Source organism: Macaca nemestrina, chromosome 15 (genome assembly GCF_043159975.1).
Source record: "Macaca nemestrina isolate mMacNem1 chromosome 15, mMacNem.hap1, whole genome shotgun sequence".
NCBI lineage: Eukaryota > Metazoa > Chordata > Mammalia > Primates > Cercopithecidae > Macaca > Macaca nemestrina.
Window position 1 is genome coordinate 4,743,996 of NC_092139.1, and position 19,313 is coordinate 4,763,308.

Below are 19,313 nucleotides of genomic sequence, written 5' to 3' on the forward strand. Positions count from 1 at the left end.
TTGGAAATTACATTGTGCTTATAGGCCCCAAAGCTCAGGACAGGTAGAAAGGATGAATCGGACTCTGAAGGAGACCTTAACTAAATTGACCATGGAGACTGGCGCTAATTGGGTAGTACTTCTCCCCTACGCTCTGTTCCGGGCCCGAAATACCCCTTACAGACTAGGCCTCACACCATATGAAATCATGTATGGCAGACCCCCACCCCTGGTCCCCAGTCTAAAAGATGACTTACTCAAACCTGAAACTGAAAATGTCTCTGAGCTCCTGTTCTCCTTACAAGCCTTACAGAAAATTCACCAGGAAATTTGGCCCAGACTACGAGAACTGTACGAGGCAGGACCTCCGCCGACGCCTCATCTATTCCAGCCGGGAGACTGGGTCCTAGTCAAGCGCCACCGGCAAGAAACTCTTCAACCCAGGTGGAAAGGACCACTGCAAGTACTCCTGACTACTCCCACCGCTCTCAAAGTAGAAGGCATCGCTTCGTGGATCCACTACACACACGTCAAACCAGTGGACCCAACATCCGACCTTCTCGAGCCGTCTGGAGCACCGGTTACATGGACTGTAGACAAAGCTAAGAACAATCCCTTAAAGCTAACCCTGCGCCGTCATCCCCATAGCCGTAACCATGTCTAGCTTACCTATGCTTTTATGCCTTATGCATCTGACTCTCCTCACTGCTGCGCCGTCTAATCCCTATGTCTGGAGGTTCTGGCTCTATGAAAACAAAACTCACCCCGGGGAAACCCCCCAAGCGGGTAAACTGCTAGCTAGCGCAGACTGCCCCCCCTCAGGGTGTAATACTATAGTTTACCTCAATTTCACTAGGTTCCAGATTGCCCAACCAGCAACACCCATGATCTGTTTTGAATATGATCAAACTGAATATAATTGTAAAAATTATTGGTGGCACCAGAGTGCAGGTTGCCCATATAGCTACTGTAAGACGCACTCTGTCCGATACTGGAGAGAACGACAAGGGTGGTATTTTTACAAAACTGAGTCTCCCGTCACTTACACTTGGATAATTAGAGACCCATGGGACTCTCGGTGGACAACCCCACAACATGGGGGAGTATATTACTCATCAACTAGTACCTGGCCCAGTAGCCATTTATATCTGTGGAGAAGTCTAGTCCAGATTCAACCCTTAATCCACACACAAATCCACAGGCAAGAAACCAAGTTATCACAAGACTTGCAGCCCTTCTCCTGGCTAACTCTATTACGGGAAGGGCTAGCATTCGCCAACCTCACTGGTTTAGGCGACCTGTCCTCTTGCTTTATGTGTGCAACCCTAGGAAGACCACCATTAACGGCTGTTCCTCTATCCTCCCCTCCCACAAACTATACAGGTTTTAACTCATCGATAGTCACGATACCCGATGTAGCCCTGTACCGTGACCCATACCAAGAGAAATACCCCTATTGTTATTCGGCATTTAGCAACAGCCTCTGCAACCAATCGGCTACATACCCTAATAGTCCCATATATGCTCCCCCTGGTGTGTTCTTCTGGTGTAATATGACTCTGTTAAAAACTCTGTCCAAAAGCATCTCTGACGGACAGTTGTGTATCCCTGTTACCCTAGTTCCCCGACTGACACTGCTAACCCCGGCAGAGTTCATAGGCTGGGCAGGGACCGCCCCAACTAAAACTGCGCGACATAGACGAGCAGTTTTTCTACCACTAATTGCCGGAATATCCTTAACCACCTCTGTCGTCGCAGCGGGGTTAGCAGGAGGGGCCCTACAACACTCCATGATAGAAAACGACAAGCTGTTACAACAATTCTCTGTTGCTATGGAAGACTCCGCCTATTCCCTAGCCTCCCTTCAGCGGCAGCTCACCTCCCTAGCACAGGTCACCCTTCAAAACCGCAGAGCCTTAAACTTACTCACGGCTGAGAAAGGAGGTACCTGTATGTTCCTCAAAGAAGAATGCTGTTTCTATATAAATGAGTCAGGGTTAGTTGAGGAAAGAGTCCAACGCCTACACGAACTAAGCTTAGAAATGAAAAAGCAACAATTCACTACAGCCGCTAACAATTGGTGGAGCTCTTCAATGTTTTCCCTTCTGGCACCCCTTTTAGGCCCCCTAATGTCTTTACTACTTCTATTCACTATAGGCCCCTGTGTGGTAAATAAAATTTTACAATTTGTCAGAGAAAGGTTTGATACCATCCAACTAATGGTCCTCCGTAGCCATCACCAGCCTCTCCTGCACCCAGAAAGTGAGGCTATATTATAAGACTCTGGAAATCCAAGATTGGACATCCAGTTACTTATGAGAAGGGAGAAATGAAAGGACACAAAGATAGATGTGTACCCGCCCCCCACCCACTACACCCTTGTTCTGCTCTCTAATCTTTGCACGTACCAGAGGTTTTGTAAGTTCTGTAAGTACATGTTTCTCTTTCTGAGGCCAGGTCACAAGGAATGTTTAAGTAAGATAGCCAGGTCACAAGGTGTGTTTAAGCAAGATAGCCATAAACTGGTCGTGCAACCTGATGCAATATAATTAACTGCCTTTGTGTAAAACTGCTCTTCTGCCTCAAGGGTTGTACTGAAATATCAGAAATGGCGGGAACCAATCATAGTTTGCCAAATCGCTTTGTTCAAACTCCAGCCAATCATACCTCTAATTTGTATAATGATTCTATGCCTACTTTCCTTAGACTATATAACATTGTTCGGAGCTCAGTAGGGGAGCTCTCCTGCCCGTCTTGTTTCACGAGCAAGTGAGAGCTCCAGGTTCGAACTTGTAATAAAGATCCTTGCTGCTTAGCTTTGACTCTGGACTCTGGTGGTCTTCTTCGGGGAATAAACGGTCTGGGCATAACACAACCTCCACCTCCCTGGTTCAAGTGATTCTCCTGTCTCAGCCTCCCAAGTAGCTGGGACTACAGGCACATACCACCACACTCAGCTAATTTTTGTATTTTTACTAGAGATGGGGTTTCACCGTAATGGTCAGGCTGGTCTCGAATTTCTGACCTCAGATGATCCACCTGTCTTGGCCTCCCAAAATGCTAGGATTACAGGCGTGAGCCACCGTGTCTTAGGTCTTTAAGAATAAAACTGGCTACAGTGAGCTATAATTGCACCACTGCATTCCAGCCTGGACGACAGAGCAATACCTTGTGTCTAAAATAAAAATAAACATAAAATAGGCCGGGCGCGGTGGCTCAAGCCTGTAATCCCAGCACTTTGGGAGGCCGAGGCGGGCGGATCACAAGGCCAGGAGATCGAGACCACAGTGAAACCCCGTCTCTACTAAAAATACAAAAAATTAGCCGGGCGCGGTGGCGGGCGCCTGTAGTCCCAGCTACTCAGGAGGCTGAGGCAGGAGAATGGCGGGAACCCGGGAGGCGGAGCTTGCAGTGAGCCGAGATCGCGCCACTGCACTCCAGCCTGGGCAACAGCGTGAGACTCTGTCTCAAAAAAAAAAAAATAAAAAAAAAAATAAAAATAAAAATAAAATAAAATAAAATAAAATAAACATAAAATAATGGGAGTCCTTCCAGGATAGAAATATTTCTTAACTGTGGCACATACTTTTCCTGACTACCTGAGTGGCATCTGCTGCACCCAGTGGAACCTTCCTTGATGACTTAGGGTCTTCATGGTCAACATGAGTGATGTAATGAACTGAGTGGCCTCACAGTGGACCTGGCTGCCCAGGGGCAAGTACTGGAAGCACTGGGGGAGGCTACATCTCCCTGTGGGTGAGATCTTGTAGGTATATTGAAAAGAATGCGGGATTCTGCAGAGATTCTCAACAGGGGGTGATTGTGTCCCCCAAAGGATATATGGCAATGTCTGGAGACATTTGTGGTTATCAAAACTAGGGAAGGAGAGGTTGCTGCTGGAGTCCAGTGGGTAGAGGCCAGGGATGTTGCTAAACGTCCTACAATGCACATGATGGCCCCATACAATACAGAATTATCCAGCCACAAACGTCAGTGGTACTGAGCTTGAGAAATCTCAGGCTAGATGGAAATTGGTTTGTTGACAGTTTGAAGAAATAATCCAAGTACATGATTTAGCTTAGTGTATGGCAGATAAGGAGCTGTTAAAAATGTATTGCAATATTCACTGCTATTATCTTCATCACCACCATCATAACCATCACTATCATCATTATTATTATCACAATATTTTTTTCTTATAAAGACACTTCCAACCTCCTGTATTCCATTCGGGCAATGGTAACAAGGATTGCTGGATTAGACCTGCATCATCAGAGCACACACATAGTTGTTCTGTCACTAACTCCTAAGATAACTTTCAATACATTACCCTGATCCTCCTAAGGAGCTCAAGATGCTCACCTATAAAATGAGCAAACTGCTGTCCTCTTCATATGATGAAGACAGAGCTCAGTGCACATTAAGTTTCCTACTGTGAATTCCTTTGAATGTCACAATGAAAAACCAGGTTATACATCCAAGAAAGTAGATTCCCATATTCCTCCATGGCTGTCAGTTTCACTGCTGGAAACACCACAGCTATGACCCTGACTAACCTTCAGCTACATTCCTCTCTTGCAATCCTCCAGCCCTTCAGCATCCGGACAAAATAACTGTCCCCTGCCCACCCCCTGCAGCACGCATAATCTCCGTGGACTATCTAGCCATCTACAGAAGATTTCTGAAGATTCTAAGAAGTGGGAGAAGGAGGCCCTCGACTTTCCAATGGTCACCTTGCCTGTCTTTGTGGGGAAAAGAAAGATCAGACTGTTACTGTGTCTATATAGAAAGAAGTAGACATAAGAGACTCCATTTTGTTCTGTATTTGAGATGCTGTTAATCTGTGACCCTATCCCCAACCTTGTCCTTGCAAGAGACATGTGCTGTGGTGACTCAAGGCTTAATGGATATTGGGCTGTGCAGGATGTGCTTTGTTAAACAAGTGCCTGAAGGCAGCTGGTTAAAAGTCATCACCATTCTCTTAATCTCAAGTACCCAGGGACACGTACACGGCCAAAGGTCACAGGGACCTCTGCCTAGGAAAGCTAGGTATTGTCCAAGGTTTCTCCCCATGTGATAGTCTGAAATATGGCCACCCGTGAAGGGTCTGTGCTGAGGAGGACTAGTACAAGAGGAAAGAAGGCTTTTTGGCGGATGCTGGCAGTTAAGATAAAGAAAAGCATCTGTCTCCTGCCCGTCCCTGGGGTGTAAAACCCGATTGTATGCTTTGTTTACTGAGAAAGGAGAAAACCGCCTTAGGGCAAAAGGTGGGACTTGCTGGAACAATGCTGCTAAAAGGTTTATGGAGATGTTTGCATATGCATATCAAGGCACAGCATTTTCCTTTGAACTTATTCATGTCACAGATCTTTATTCATATATCTTACTGCCGATTTTCTCCCTACAATGATCCTATTATCCTGCCACTCCCTTATCTTTAAAATGGTAAAGATAATTATCAATAAATACTAAGGGAACTCAGAGACCGGTGCCAGCGTGGGTCCTCTGTATGCTGAGCGCCGGTCCCCTGGGCCCACTTTTTCTTTCTCTATACTTTGTCTATGTGTCTCATTTCTTTTCTCAAGTCTCTCGTTCCACCTAGTGAGAAATGCCCACAGGTGTGGAGGGGCAGGCCACCCCTTCAGTCTTCTTGCTTTTCTCAATGTCACTAACGTCTTATTTCTATTGTAGTTGCTCCATTCTGTCCCAAATGTGACAGCGCCTCTGTTTCTTTTCCCAATATACCACCTAGTATGGTTTATGCCAGGTGAACCTTACCTACCAAGTTAGTGGATATAAAATCTCATGATGAATTGAAGTAGGAGGGCTGTAGAGAGCATGATGAAGGCAGATCAGAGCAGAGAGCAGAAAGCAGCTTCACACCAGATGCCAGATGCCCAATGATGCCCGCTCAGCCCCTCAGCCACAACCTATCGTGGGAGCCCCGAGCTGCTGTCTCCTCCAGTGCCAGCCCGCCCTGCCACCCACTCCCACACAGGACCCATTCTTCCTCGGGGCCCCATGCCCTGCCTCAAATCTATCTTCAGGGCCTACTCCAAAGAATTGTGTTTAGGAGCTACTTCTCAGAAGACTGAGAAGTGTAAACTACAATTGGGGAATATTTCTATCTCAAAGAGTGAAAAACGTTTCACACTGGAACATGAAGGACTCACATTTACCTTATTGTGTAGAACAATGTGGCCTTCTTTGCCAAGATTTCCGCATTCCAGGCAACACCGTGTACTTTACCTCTCATGACAAATAGGCCCAACAAATGTTTTCCTAGGCAGAATGGCTATTTTGTTAGGCAGTAAATTTTCCTTCCACTTCCTCATGCCACTAGCATGTTATATCTAGTTTTTTAAAAAGGAACTTCTTCTTGTCCTGGTGCACTCTCTTTCAGAGCTACATCACTGTGGCAACCACTTTCCACTGGGGACAGTTCCGATGACCTTGGGCCAGCCTTCTTCCTGGGAGACTTCCCAAGAAGCTGCTAATCCCCTTGATCTTAGCCACAAATCCATCATCTACTGGATCGTTCTTCTTGGAAGGTATTCAAAATGTGATGCATTTTAAAACCACTTTTCTGTTGGTGTCCCATAACTTGTGGGTCTCATAGAGCTTATTCAAAAGCCATTAGCAGCTCTTTGTTTTCCTTCTCTTTTGCTATTCAATATGGCTTTAAAGCCTTTCCCCAAAGTAGAGGTAAAACTCATATGTGTGTATGAGACTTTCATCTCAAACTGTATTCTGCCATAAAACACCAGAATTTATTCATCCTATTTAGCTGTAACTTTGTACCCATGGCCAATCTGTCTGCATTATCCTCTTCCCACTACCCTCCCCAGCCTCTGGTAAACACTGTTCTATGCTCTACCTCTATGAAAACAGCTCTTTTAGAATCCACAAATGAGTGAGATTATGCCTTCTTTGTCTTTCTGTGCCTGGCTTATTTCGCTTAACAGATGACCTTCAGGTTCACCCATATTGCCACAAATGATAGGATTTCTTTCTTTTTATGGCTGAATAGTATTCCATTGTGTGTGTGTTTGTGTGTGTGTGCATGTGTGTGTGTTTCTTTGTCCGTTTATCCATTGCCAGACACTAAGGTTGACCATATCTTGGCTATTCTGAATAGTGCTGCCATAGACATAGGAGTTTGAATCTCTCTTAGATATACATATTTCATTTATTTTAAATAAATACTCAGTGGTGGAATTTCTGAATCATTTGATAATTCTATTTTTAATTATTGAGAAACCTCTATACTGTTTCCATAATGGCTGTACTAATTTACATTCTCACCAACAGTGTCTAAGTGTTCCCTTTCTCCACAGCCATGCCAGCATTTGTAACTTTTTGTCTTTTTAATAATATAGTCATTCTAATTTGGGTGAGGTGATATCTTATTGTGGTTTTTATTTGCATTTATCTTATGATTAGTGACACTGAACATTTTTTTCATGTACCTATTGGCCATTTGTATGTTTTCTTTTGAGAAATGTCTATTCAGATCCTTTGCCCATTTATTAATCTATTACAGTCATCCCTTGGGGTTTCAGGACACCCCTCAGATGCCAAAATCCTCCAATGTTCAAGTCCCACAAATACTACATTTTTAATCCACATTGGTTGAATACACAGATGTGAGACCCTCAGAAAGGGAGGGCCGGCTGTATTTGCTTTTTGCTGTTAAGTTGTTTGAGTTCCTTATGTATTCTAGATATTAACTCTTTGTCAGACTTATAGTTTGCAAATATTTTCTCATATTATGTATTATAGATATTATATATTCTAGATATTCTATGTATTCTATATATGATGTATTCTAGATATTAACTCCTTATCAGACTCATAGTTTACAAATATTTTCTCCCACTCTGTAGGTTGTCTCTTTACTCTGTTGATTATTTCCTTATCCTCTCAGATATAAAACAAGACAAAGATGCCTACTTTCACCCCTTTTATTTAACATAGCACTGGAAGTCCTAGCCAGAGCAATTAGGCCACAGGAAAAAAAGGGGGGACCTTCAACTGGAAATGAGTAAGTCAATGGTCCCTGTTTGCAGAGGACATAACTGTGTATATAGAAAGCCCTGATGACTCTATCAAAAAAAAAAAAAAAATTAAAACTAATAAATTCAGTAAATTTACAGGATACAAAATCAACGTATAAAAATTAGCAGTGTTTCTACACACAATACTGAACATCTGAAAGAGAAATCAAGAAAGTAATCTCACTTATAATAGCTACAAAAATAAAATAATCTACTTAGGAATACATTTAAGGAAGGAGGTGGAAGACTTCTACAATGAAAACTATAAAACATCAGTGAAGTAGTTGAGAAAGACACACATAAATGGAAAAATATCCCATGTTCATGATTTGGAATAAATAATATTGTTAAAATCTTCATACTACCCAAAGTGATCTACAGATTTAATGTAATTCCTATCATAATGCCAGTAACAGTCTTCACAGAAATTTTTGAAAATCCTAAAATTCATATGGAACAAAAGATGTTAAATAGCCAAAGCAATCTTTAGCAAAAAGAACAAAGCTGGAGGCATCAAACTATCTGACTTCAAGATATAATACAAAGCTATAGTAAGCAAAACAGCATGGTATTGACATAAAAATAGGTCAATAGAACAGGATAGAAAACATGGAAAGAAATCCACACACTTACAACCAAGTGATTTTCCACAAAGGCATCAAGAATACACATTGAGGAAAGGACAGTTTCTTCAATAAATGGTGCTGGGGAAACTGGATATCCACATGCAGAAAAATTAAACCAGACCCCTATTTCTTACCATACAGGAAAATCAACTCAAAATGGATTAAAGACTTAAATGGCTTAAATGTAAGACCTGAAACTATAAAACTACTAGAAGAAAACATAGCCATAGGGGAAATGCTCCATGGCATTGTTCTGGGCAAAGAATTTTGGATAAGAACTCAAAAGTATAAGAAACAAAAGTGAAAACAGACAAATTGGATTACATCAAACTAACAAGTTTCTACACAACAAAGAAAACCAATTTTTCATTTTCTTACATCAATCAAAGTTCACCCGATTCCTGCTATGGGGTTGATGGGAGGTGCCAGGCCCTCTGGCTCTCCAATGCTCACTGCCTGGAACTGCTACTCTTCCCCTCTGGGAAAAGACTCAAGGAAAACTTGCCTATGGCATGGTCATAGCTCCCCCTTGACAAATGTAAACCGGTGGTTCCTCATCTTTAGCATGCATCAGAAATTACCAGAAGAGCTTGTTAACATACTGATTGCTGGACCACACTCCTAGGATTTCTGAGTCAATGGGGCCTGATAAATTTTTATTTCTAATAATTTCCAGGTGATGCTGATGCTGCCTGTCCAGGGACTACAGACAGTAAGTTATGTCGAGTTCCAAACTACCTCAGTGGTATTTAGACTTTTGAATATACAAGCATCATCAAGGAGTTATGAACGATGAAGATTTTAGATCATAGTCATCAAGAGAAATACAATGTAAACCACATATGTAACTGTAAGGTTTCTAATAGCCATGTTTTTAAAAATCAAAACGAAACCATGAAACCAATTTTTAAGATATACTTTATCTCAGTATATTCCAATTTTTATCATTTCAACATATAGTCAATATCAAAGTGATTAATAAAATATTTTCCTTATACCAAACTTTCCAAATCAAATGTGTATTTTGCTCAATGCACTTTCAGATGCTCCATAACCACTGGGCGCTCATAGCTCCCATCCCAAACAGTGCCGTCCTAGCGCCTTCCCTTGGGAAACTCTAGAAGCTGCTCTTCTAGAAAGCCCTTCCCTGCCTCCCTCCCGCCCCTGAACTTCCCTCCAGCACCAAAAAATTCATACCAACTTTCTGTAATTTAGTGCTTCTCAACCCTGGCTGGGCACTGGAATCACCTGAGGGACTTTAAAACATCCTGAGGCTTGGGTTTCACCCATGTGTGTTCTGATGTCAGTGGTCTCTGGTGCAGCCCAGGCAATGGGATAGTTTTAAATCTCCCCAGGTAATCCTAATATCCAGCTCTAGTCATCTCGTGGAAGCCCTCTGACCCAGCGGGACTGTTAGCTCCTGAAGACAGTGCTCCTCACCTCCCGGGACCACGCCAGATGTTCTCAATCCCGGGCCCCATCCAGACCTGCTGAGTTCAATCTGGCATTTTTATAAGATTGCCAGGTGAGCGGCCGGGCGCGGTGGCTCAAGCCTGTAATCCCAGCACTTTGGGAGGCCGAGACGGGCGGATCACGAGGTCAGGAGATCGAGACCATCCTGGCTAACCCCGTGAAACCCCGTCTCTACTAAAAAATACAAAAAACTAGCCGGGCGAGGTGGCGGGCGCCTGTAGTCCCAGCTACTCGGGAGGCTGAGGCAGGAGAATGGCGTAAACCCCGGAGGCGGAGCTTGCAGTGAGCTGAGATCCGGCCACTGCACTCCAGCCTGGGTGACAGAGCGAGACTCTGTCTCAAAAAAAAAAAAAAAAAAAAAAAAAAAAAAGGTTGCCAGGTGATTTCTCTGCATATTGAAGTTTGAGAAGCACTGCCTTAAGGGGAGCAATTAAGAAATTAATTGGGCAAATGTTTCACATTGTCTATGAGGGAGCCAAATACACCTTCTCTACCCTCTATGCTGGGGGCCAGGCCTAGTGTAACTCCTCAGTAGAAAGATGGAGGTTGTTCTCAGCGTTCCCAGAGGGGATGTGGCTCTGACTCCAGTCCAGTGGCTACACTTGCTGCTCTATGTTTGGAAAACCACTTGCCCTCTCTGAGCCTCAATTTATATAGCCATAAAATGAGGGAAATGGGCATAATCAAAATGATAAAAGTCTAGTTTACAGAACCATTTTTGTTGGTTAGTGATTTTCAAAAATCGGTTTCTACCATTTAAAAAAGGAAATTTACCATAAAATCCCCAAATTCTAGTTTATCCTAAAAAAATCAGAGATCTGGCACCCCCGGGTCCATATTTATCGTGGCCGACAGTTGGGTAAAGCCATGAACTCTCCAGGTGCTCACAACCTCACCCAGCCCCGCCGCTCATTACGGTACTCACCTAGCCCAGGAGAAGGTTGAGTCTGAGAACTTGTACTGCAGCAACAGTATCTAAGCTGGAACTGTGTTTCCCAGAATTCTTTCTGCTGTATGTTTCCAGGCCAAAGTTGGCCACAAAACAAACCTGTAGTGAACTTGAAGGCAGAAGTGAAGGCACATCCAATAGGCTCAGAAGGGCTGGGCGATGTTGAAGCACCTGCTTCGTGTTGCTGATTAGGGGCCAGGCCTGCAACTCTTCCAGCTCCAATGAATTCTGGGCCAGGTGCGTGAGCAGCCTCCTGGCAGCTTCCTTCTGCAGGTCACCTGTGTTGTCGCATTTGGAGGGAGTATAAGACAGATCCAGGTTCTTCTTTTCCCTTGTGCATTCCAGGTTTTCCTTATTCTCCCCTACTTCCTTTCTCCCGAACTCTCAGCCCTGCTGATCTATGGTGACTTCAGGCCAACCACCAGGTGTGGAGTTTACAACAGCCTTCCATAGACTTCTCCACCATCTTCCATACTTGCTTAAGGTATAACCCTAGAAGAAATCTCTAGCTCCAAATCACTCTCAGGGATTGATCAGGAAAGCAAAACCCTTTATCAACCAGCCCTGGACTTCACAAGTCTCCAAAGCAGCGATTAAATTTTGTGGTCACAGGTCAATGGGAAAATCCCATGAGAACTCTGGGATCCCTCACAGACAATGCAAAACATTTTGCCCAGTGGATGCAATAGACCAGTGGGTCTCAAACCTTAATGTACACACGTATCACCTGGGGATCGTGATCTCTTTCTGAAGTGCAGATTCTGGTGCAGCAGGCCTGGGGTGGCGGCTGAGATTCTGCATTTCTGACAAGTTCCGGGGGATGCTGGTGCTGCTGGTCCAGTGACCACACACTGAGTAGCGAGGTGTTCAAAGGTTCAGGAACCCCTCATAGAAGACCTCCCCTAAGGTCTCTCCTAATTAGAATGTGCAATTGTTTGCCCGGTAGTTTGGTTGAACAGATTGCCCAAACTGAGAGGCAAGTCTGGGGTGGCCTGTGCAATGTCTGCTAAACCTCGTAATAAATTTCCCCATGGAGCCCCACAATGGAGGTGCAACGGGACAGAAAGCCCCGCGCACCATGGGCTTTGCAGCTGTTACAGGACAGCTCAGCCACCTTTGGTCAGCACAGCCTTGCTTCTGGAAAGGAGATTCTTGCCTGCCCTGGGCAGGGAGTGAGTTCAGATAAAGACCTTGGTGAAGTGAGGCCTTCACCTTGTTCACTTTCTCATTGAGTTATGCAACCCAGAGCCTACCAGATTGCAGGTTTCTGTGGACTGTGTCATCCCTATTTACCTTTTTCTGTAGCTCCAGGTCCTTCCTGATACACATAGTAGATGCTCAATAAATGTATGCTGACTGAATGAAGGAATATGCAATTTTCACAATAGTTCATCTGAAATTAGGCTCCCTTGGCCATTCACACCTTCTAGGGCTTCCCACATGCCTCCCACTGTTTATTTGTGAGCGTTCAAAGTCCAGAGGCTCTTGTCACCATTGCCCTCAACACAACAGAGTTAGAAAGGCAAGACAAGGCTCAAGGTCACAGGTGTGGCTTTCAGAGGCAAAGAAGAAAGGTTAAGAGCAGAGGTTCTCCAATTTCAGCAGGAACTCCAGTCACCTGTGAAGAGTGTTAAAAATGTAGATTCCAGTCACCTGTGAAGAGTGTTAAAAATGTAGATTCCAGCCAGGCACAGTGGCTCACACCTGTAATCCCAGCACTTTGGGAGGCCAAGCCGGGTGGATCACTTGAGGTCAGGAGTTCAAGACCAGCCTGGCCAACATGGTGAAACCCTGTCTGTATTAAAAAAAAGTACAAAAATTAGCCAGGTGTGGTGGCAGGCACCTGTAATCCCAGCTACTCAGGAGGCCAAGACAGGAGAATCACTTGAATCCGGGAGGTGGAGGTTGCAGTGAGCTGATCATGCCACTGCACTCCAGCCTGGGCGACAGAGCGAGAATCCATCTCAAAAAAAAAAAAAAAAAGGCAGATTCCCAGGGTCTCAGCCCAGACCTGCTGAATAAGCCTCTGTAGGTGGGACCCCAGCACCTGCATTTTAACATACTCCCCAGAGACTTTGGTGCCTGGTAGGTTAGGTTCCACCCCTCATGACCTACTTCTGTCCTGCAACCACCCTTTGTTAGCATAAAACAGCAAGGGGTGTGTTCGTTCACCCTTTAGTGCAACACACATTGACAAAGGTTTCACCTCTCACCAGCACTGTGTTGAGTGCAGAGGCTGCAGAAGAAAATGAGACATATCACCAGCCCCCAGTGAGCTCGCCTACAGCCTGGAGGAGGGGCAGACAAACCAGGAGGCGGTGTATTTTCCAGTGGTTCTGTGAGGTGCTGCGGGGATCAGAGGAGAAATCTGGCCCCATGATCATCCCTGCTGGCACCTGAAGGCTGAGAAGGAAAGAGCCAGGAAAACCTCAGTATGATTGGGACACAGAATTCCAGGCAGAGTGTGGAAGAGATAGACTTGAGGGTGTCAAGTGCAGAATCTGGCCTTCCATCCTGGGGACAATGATGACAGGAATGCAATGTGTGAAATCCACACTTCACAGTTAAACTCTGAAGCAATGGGCGTGGAGTGCCCACAGGGTGTGAATAAGAGGTGAGGTGCCCTGGAAACACCACCCATTCTTGAGAACCCAGGTGACTGTCTCCCATCTGAAAAGAGTCTGCAATAAAATAGTCTTTACAGTTATTCAGAGTTTGCCCTGATCCTGCCAACCTCCGTACTTGATTTAAAATCTTTCCAACTGGAATTATTAGTCCAGAGCAGTTTATCAAAGAAAAGATGGATGGTGCAAGCCGACTGCTGCTGGCATTCAGAAAAACATGTTCTAACTCTGCCATTCAGCAAAAGTTCTTTAATCACGGTTGATTGGAGGTTACCAACCTTGAATTATTAGTTAATGGCATCTCTGCAAAGGAATGATTTATTGGGTGAGTAAACTTTGCAAACAAACACAGATCCTACATTGCTGGCTATTTCACTGGAAGCTGAAATGTGCATTATTTCAACTATCTGTCTTTCTAGTGGAATCAAAATCCGAAGCAGAGGCTAATATTTAGCCTTCATCTCAGATTTCTCTGCCATCGAGATGTTAAGAATACAGAAAGCCAAGGCACAGAAGAACCCCCAGAGTCGTTCTGTTGGCAGGGTTCACCGGTGTTCACAGGCTCCCTTGCAGCTGGCACCCCACCTGGGGGCAGCCTCCCTGTTGAGGATCACCATCGGGAGGGGAGCCTGTGGTCAATGGCTGTACCTCCGTCACCTTTCACCAGGACCCTATCCTGAAACACCAGCCAGGGCCAGTACCACTCACTGCTGGAGGATCCCTGCTCTGCCACCTCTCCTTGGTTCATTTGCTCTCAAGCAAAGGACTTTGGAACCAAGAAAGGAATGTGCTCTATTTGTCAATTGTCAGGCAGGGGATACATCTTCCCTTTCTTCCCTTGAAGAGGGACTGGTTCAGCCTCAAACCCTCTGAAGGGCAAGATCGGGGGAAGCAGGAATGCTGGGGCTTCCTCCCCCCCTCCCCAGCCGTGTGAGTCACGGGTGCACCAGGCTCTTTCCTGCTGTCCCTCCGCTGGGACACTGCTCCCTCCAGTTCGCTGTTCATACTCACAGGCAGCTCGGGCATTTGTGGGGTTTCCCCAACCCCCAGACTATGTCAGATCCCTGGGGATACACTCTCCTGATGCACAAACCTTTTGTGTAGCACTGAATATAGTTATGATTGCATTTTTGTGTGTAATGATTAGATTAATTTCCATCTCACCTCTGGGAGGCTCAGTGTTTTTTCTCCCTTCAGCACCCCTGGTGCCCAGTGTTGGAGCTGTGGTTGGTAACTAAGAATGACCAGTGGTTAGAATCACTTGAGAGAGCAAGAAAGCCCAGGGAGGTGGCAGGTGGAGAGCAACCTTTCCGATTCATTACCCAGAGGAGGAGGCTGACTCGGGCATGTAGCTCATAGGCTGGCCAGCCCTTGCTGCTCCCTATGCCACCTGCAGCCAAGTCCCTGGGCAGCTCAGCGTCCTCAGCTCTTTGTTAACAACTCTGGAGGAGGTAAGCAGAGCACCAGCAGCCAGGGGGAGATAGAGCAAAATATCTGCCATGAGGGCAAGGGGACCAGAGCCCACATGTGACCTGCGGTAGTAGACAAGGCTTCCTGTGCGAGGACCATCGGGGCGGCCAGGAAGGCTGGTGGAGTTTCTATAGGTAGGGGTGGGGACAGGATTCCAGGACGAGAGCACAGAGTAAGCAAAAGCCTGGAGGGAGGCCCAAGATGGTGTCTGGGGTAAAGACCTGTAGCTGGGGTTTCGGGCTTCAGGCAGAGAAGGCAGGCTCATGGTTCGGAGGCCATTGAATGGAAATTCTCAGGCACTGGTGAGCCACTGATGGGTTCTGATCCAGGGAATGGTTGGCGGGGGATCTTCTGGGGATGTTTGTACCCAATAGATCAGAGACACTGAAGCAGAGAGATTTGTCCAGAGGCCGGGGGAAAGGTGGCAATGGGGACAAGACAGAGCTTGGGGAGGTGATGCGTGTCCAACATGACTTCACAGGTTAAAGGTTAAGCAGGTGGAAAACAGAGGTGACAGTGACCAGGATGAGAGATGGGCTATCAACACACCACACATGAAACACATGGCCTGGTCAGGCTGCTGTGTTCCAGGGTCAAGTCTGGTTTGGTGAAGGAAGGTACAGAAGTTTCTTATCACCTCCTTTTCTCACCATTCAGAAATCAGTCTCCTCTTAAAGCCATAAATAAGAGTAATATATTTGACGCCTTTTTTTTTTTATTTTTTTTTAGTTTTTGCATGGAAAAAGATACCAAAAACCAAAGGACAAACTGAAAAAAAAAGATAATATATATAACAAACAGAGCTAATATCCTCACATACTGTATTAGCCTATTTGCACACTGCTATAAAGAACTTCCCTGAGACTGGGTAATTTATAAACAAAAGAGGTTTCATTGATTCACAGTCTGCATGGCTGGGGAGGCCTCGGGAAACTCGGAATCATTGCAAAAGGGGAAGCAAACGTACCCTTCTTCAAAAGGTGGCAGGAGAGAGAGAAGAGAAAGTGAAGCAGGAAAGAGCCCCAAATAAAACCACCAGGTTTCCTGAGAACTCACTCACTGTCACAAGAACAGTGGAGGAACCACCCCCCATGATCCAATCACCTCCCTCCCTCAACACCTGGGATTGCAATTTGAGATGAGATTTGGGTGAGGACGCACAGCCAAACCATACCACATACCAAGCATTCTTACAAATGAATAAAAAAGACCACAAATCCATCAGAAAAAAAAAACAAACCAGAAACAGGTAAATGACAAAAACGGGCAGTTCACAGGAAAATAAGTGGCTTGTAAACATAATTTCATCTGTTCCAGCTTCATTTATAATGAAAGTTATGGAGGTTAAGACTAAAATTACAAACGCTTTTTAAGTTATTTTACTTAGGCTGGTAAATATTTAAAAACTGATAATACACACTATTGGTGAGAATGTTGGAAAACAATTTGTCAATAGGTATTAATATTTTAAATGTATGTTCCCATTCCTCTAGGAATTTCACTGCTAGGACTATATCCTAAGAATATGTTCATGCATGCATAGAAAAAAGGGTAAATTAGAATGTTCTCAGCAGGACTGTTTGTTGTAGCAAAAACCCAGAAATTGCCTGAATATTCTCAGCAGAAAACTGCTTAAGTTATAACACAATCATACAAACAATGACATGAAACCTCTAAAATGCACAATAACTATACATACGTTGATAGGGCAGGATCTCTTAGGTGGATTGTTAGGTGAATAAGTTAAGGTGTGGTTCAGTTTACACACTGGTATTAAAAATCTTTAATGATATGCATTTCTATTTAGAACACACTATGAACCATAATCACCTCTGCGAAGGAGAACCAAAGAGCTCGGATCTGGGACGGGAAGGAGTCCAACTTGGAGCTGTTAGAGCTTTGATCCTGTCCGTGTCAGGCCTTCTGAGCCACTAGCCTTCCCCATCTGTGTTGGAGTCTCCACGTCAGGTTAAAGCCCACTGCTGTTGTTTGTGGTGTTCAGTCACCAACCCATCCATCTCTCAGACTGGCTCTTTCAGAAAGTAAAACAGACAGGGCCTTGGCTCCAGTCTCTGACAATGTCAGGAAAACTTGCTGAAAGTGGCCTTTCATTTGAGCCTGAAGACTAAAGGAGAACTGGCAGAAACACCCATCTGAAGGCAGCTGGGAGCTGGCTGACCTTTGCAGCTGGTGGGGGCCCTGGCACCCCCACCGCTGTCAGCTCTCCCCGGGCTGCCTCTGGAAAGCACTCTCCTAAATGCAATCTCTAGGCCCCTGACCAAGGTATTTTTAGCCACCCTCCGTGGTGGCCACGGCTCTGAGGCTATGAGCAGAGACTTCAAGGGCAGGGCCAGGGAACATTCCTGAACTCTGGGTCTCTGCTCGGGGCCTGGCTTGTTTCCAAGGCTAATTTAGAACTTTCCTGGCTACCTTTGTGACCTTTTGCCTCATGACCCTTCCTCCCGAGCACAAGCTCTGGCCCCTGACCGTCCTCTGGCCCCACAGTTCCTGACGTGGCACACCGTCCTCTGGCCCCACAGTTCCTGACGTGGCACACCATCTTTTCATGGCGAGCAGTGGCAGAACGACATTGCCTTCCCTTGGAACAATGTGGCTTTATGGACAAATGGAGCTGGTGACACTCTGTCTTGAAGAGCAGCACTTCTAAGCTGGAATGCAGGGAGACACTCTCTGTCCCAGGGTTCCTGAAACTTCAGCTCCCTAGGCTTCCCACCTTTGCTATATTGACGGTTCCCGGTTTTCCCCGTGCTGCCACCTGCACTGATTTACCCTCTTCACCTTTACATTCACTTTAGTTGCATCCTGAAACAGAGGATATATGATATCATGGGTTTAACATGCTAGTTGCTTTTTTAATGCATTAAAGGAAATTCTATTAGAATTTATAGAAAGGAAAAAAGAGAAAAAGTAATTCTTCCGTGCATATGGGATAAGCAGTGACCAGGCCAGTGGTGAGAAACACAGTGAACTGCCATCCACAGTTTGCAGAGGAAAAGTATTTTATGACCAGGCCTTTGCACATTATTTCTTCTTCATGATCACACACACACACACACACACACACACACACACACACACATCTTGTCTACCTGGATAAATGCCATCTCCTCCAGGAAGCCATTTCCAAGGCCCTCGCCGCCAACAGTAAGCCCATGCCCCTCCACTGTACTCTCTGCTCAGCCTGAGACAGCCCTGCAGTTGTGACCACCTGCCCATTCTCCTCTGCAGTCTCCTGGAAAACATGGCTTTTTGTTAAGGGGTGATGGGGAATGTGCACTCTGGACTCGAACCCCACCTCATTCATTTTTCAGCTGTGTAACCTTAAACAAGTGGCTCTTTTGCTTTCTCCCAGCCTTGTTTTCCTTGTCTGCAAAATGGGGTGATAACAGAAAGTGAGAATTAAATAACGTAGGCAAAATGGTAACACAGGCTGAGCATTCACTAAGCACTTGATAAATATTTGCCACGTGCATGCATGTGTGAAGGAGGGCAGCCTGTGTACACGAAGGAGGTTGAACCCACAGCTTCAGATCCACCAAAAATCGTATTACAAACACAAGTTCCCGGGGCAGTGGTGGTGGTAAGAGTAATAGCAATGACTTCTCAAAAAAACCTATAAGGGGGGTTTACTATTTTCCCTATTTTACAGACAAAGCAATAAGGACTCAAAGTGTTGAATACAGTTAATCAAGCTCACACAAGGTGAATAATAGAGCCGGTATTTAGCCCTGGCTTCCTCCCAAACCAAAGCCAATGCTCTAAATGCTCATGTCATGTGTCTTCCATACACTGTTTTTTGATCCTCTATGAGACACTAGGATTGGAAATGTGATTCTTGTGTTAGGCCCACATTCAAATTCTTCATAATTCCATCATCTAAATCAGTTTTGAGTTTCATTTCTGACTAACAACAGTACAAATCCGTCTTACGTTGGTAGAGGAACCATATGCATCCAGTATCCATGCGTTCATTCTCATCTCCTCATCTCCCTTGCAAATAGATCATGGTCACGGGACTGGTTCTGGCCAATAGAATTTAACAGCCACTGTGCTTTCTTCGTCTTTTCCCCTGCCACAGCCAACGTACAGGCCCAAATTGTGCACTTACTGGACT

The 19,313-nt window shown here is 45.2% G+C and overlaps 1 long non-coding RNA gene across 6 annotated transcripts in view; it reads right to left on the reverse strand.

Moving 5' to 3' along the window:
• Positions 1-17,409, reverse strand: part of LOC112424728 (uncharacterized) — a 264,486-nt gene extending 247,077 nt beyond the window's left edge. For 5 of the 6 annotated variants that reach the window (XR_011613189.1, XR_011613191.1, XR_011613190.1 and 2 more), the window contains exons 1-2: positions 17,009-17,409; positions 11,061-12,702 (exon numbers count right to left, since the gene is read on the reverse strand). This is a non-coding gene — a long non-coding RNA (uncharacterized lncRNA). The remainder of the gene's footprint in view (positions 1-11,060; positions 12,703-17,008) is intronic. The other variant, XR_011613196.1, reaches the window with a different exon arrangement.
• Between the last annotated feature and the right edge of the window lie 1,904 nt (positions 17,410-19,313).